Here is a 2,874-nt window from a genome sequence, read left to right as displayed (position 1 = left end):
ACTTCAAGCAAAGGCTATGGTAAGTCCTATACTTGATAAATTGGTTTATATATCATCTCCCACTGGTATGAGTCACTTGTCTTTGTCCAAGGATATTAAGACAGGTCTTGAGGTCCAGAAAGACATGACCCCCACACCCTTGTTGGAATCAAGAGTTGTCCATGATTTATTTCCAAGAAAAATGGAGATTCCAAACCAAAAGAAAGAAGAGGCATCAACCCAAGGTAAGTCTTCTAACTTTAAAAATTTAAAAGATCAGACATGTTATAGATGTCATAAAAGAGGACACTTTGCTGCGACTTGCCCCACTAAGCAAGCATTGATACAAACATCACTAGAAAAGAAAACAGATTTATCTATAAAAAGTGATAGTTTTATTCAATCTGATTTATTGGTTCAAAATTCTGGTATAATGCACTTGTTTTTTCCAAGGAATTTTGATCCAGGAATAACAAAAGAAAGAGAGCCAAGAGGAAGAGATCCCACGTCCCTAGAAAGGCACACCATCAGCATTACATGTGCAAAACAGAATGAAGGAGAAGCTGGCAACAAAGAGAAAATCATACTTCAACTTTTTGATGCAATCAAAGTAAGTATGAATTTTAAATATTCTGTTTTTAAATCTTCAACCACAGATATAATGCATTTGTCTTTGCCAAGAAATTGTTTTTCAGATACAAGACAAGAAGAAGATCACACCAAACAAGATAAAAAGGTGCAAGAAAGGCAGCCACTAATCCAAAACTGTCCAAAGAAGAATTTAATTCTTCATCATGCTGATGCATCTATGGTAAATTCGACCATATCAAATTATGTTTATGAAACTCCAGTATCAGATATAATTCACTTTGTCTTTGTCCAGAATGTTGAGAATTTTTCAGGTTGTAAAGAAGAAAGCTTAAAAGAAATCCCACCGGATAATCTTTTATTACTTGGAGAATCAGTCCCAAAGATGATCAACCATGAGGTTACCACTAGTGTGAAGTACCATCAACTCCAGAAGAGAAGAAATGACACTATCCAGGCCAGAGGCGTGATCATTTCCCATCTTTTTAAAGAAGAGCCACCAGATGCACAACCCATTACCAAACCAAAATTGTATCAAGGTAAGGTTCTAAACTCCCAAAGGAGAATGAAACCTGACTTGCTCTATTGTGGTGTATCAGGTTATCCAGTTTTGAGGTCAAAACCTTCACAAGGGGGAGGGGATGATGTGGTCATCAAACCAGTAGCTGAACCAGAGGTCAACCAAGCAGTCCAAACCGGCCACTTTGGAGGTACCAGCGACATAGGTCCAGTCCACGGCGTATATCTCGACAACCAAAAGGAGTTTTGGAGTGAAACAAATTTTAATGGATTCTACACTCAAGACAGAGTCCAGCCCAATTGGAATATCCAGAAAAGCTTACTGGACCAAGGAGTTATGAATTTTACAAACCGGAGGTTTCCCAGCCCATCCATCTGCGAGTACCCGACTTTTGAAGGAGATTCAAGCCCAATGAAGAAGCGGCCTGAACCAAAGCCAATCATAGGATTCAAGAGGAGTCTCTCATCTTTCCAGGAAGCCCAATATCAGGAGAAATGGCCACGGAATTATGAAGTTATGCCCAATTTGCCAGAACCGGTCAAACCAGTTCTACACTTGCCTCAATTGGAAGCTAACCGGTTCAATCAGCTTCAAACCAGACATTGGCGTCCAGGAGATCATCTCAACCAATCAGGAGGTATTGAAGAAGTCCTTAGCTACACCAGAGCCCAGGAGATCAGTTGGTTCAATGAAGAGTCACTTAAATCAAACCGGAGCTATTTATGGCAAGATTGGACAATCTTTCGGTTTGATCATTTCCAACCAAACCAACTCCGACCAGAAGACAATAAGATCAGTCCAAGACTTCCAGAAGACATTATATTCATTCAAGAGGATTTCTACAAGTTCATATCATGCACCAGCCATCATAGGATCAGGAGGATCCCCATTAACACCAAGCTGCCTTATTTGGAGATTCTTGCATTCAAACTCCAACAGCTCTTTTTCCCTGAGTTTATGCACGACCTCAGCACCTTCCAAGCTATCAAGAAGATTCCCAGGAAGCTCACTTATCCCCTTAAACCATCCAGGTTCAAGAAGATATCAAGATACAAGATCATCTCATTTGGAAGAAGGCATAAATCAAGCTAAAGGAAGATTACATGGAACCATCAAAGCCTTTGCTTCCAAGACTTTTATTTCAATTTTATTTCTTTCCTTAAGTCATTTTTAGACTGTTAGAGAGTCCCAAGGTCGAGCCTATATAAGCTCATTTAGTTTGTCTTTGTTAATCACCCTTGAATTTTATGAATGAATATGCAGTTTTTCTAGTTTTTCTTAAAACTATTATCTAAGTCTTTTGAGTGTTGTGAGAAGCAGCTCTTGAGCAACCTGACTTATCAAAGCATCCTTACACAGAGCTTTGTGGCGTCCTCAATCCCCCCATCATTTCCATCTACTGATTTGCCTTGAGAGAGACTTCAGTCCAGCAAGCAAATCCCATATCTATCCATCTTCCATCCATTGATCTTGTTGAGAGTGACTTCAGTCCAGCAACAAAGATCCCATCTCCATCAATCTATCCCTTTTCTATTTGCTTTTATTCTTATTATCACTCTGATTCATATTCATATTTGCTTCTGTTTGCATCATAAACTTATAAAACTCATAAAAAGGTTCACTCTTTGTTTCAGGTACCAATCCGAACTATTGGACTAAACCTCAGTTCCATATTTCCGGAAGGCCTGACCCTGTGCCCACAACATTTTGGTATCAGAGCTCAAAGCTCCTGAATCAGGTCCATTCTATCCTTGCATCATTCATTTGCTTGCATTTGTTTTCATCTT

The sequence above is a fragment of the Raphanus sativus genome, unplaced genomic scaffold, assembly GCF_000801105.2.
Source record: "Raphanus sativus cultivar WK10039 unplaced genomic scaffold, ASM80110v3 Scaffold3875, whole genome shotgun sequence".
Taxonomy (NCBI): Eukaryota; Viridiplantae; Streptophyta; class Magnoliopsida; order Brassicales; family Brassicaceae; genus Raphanus; species Raphanus sativus.
The sequence above is the reverse complement of the archived record's forward strand: the minus strand, read 5'-3'. Positions refer to the sequence as shown.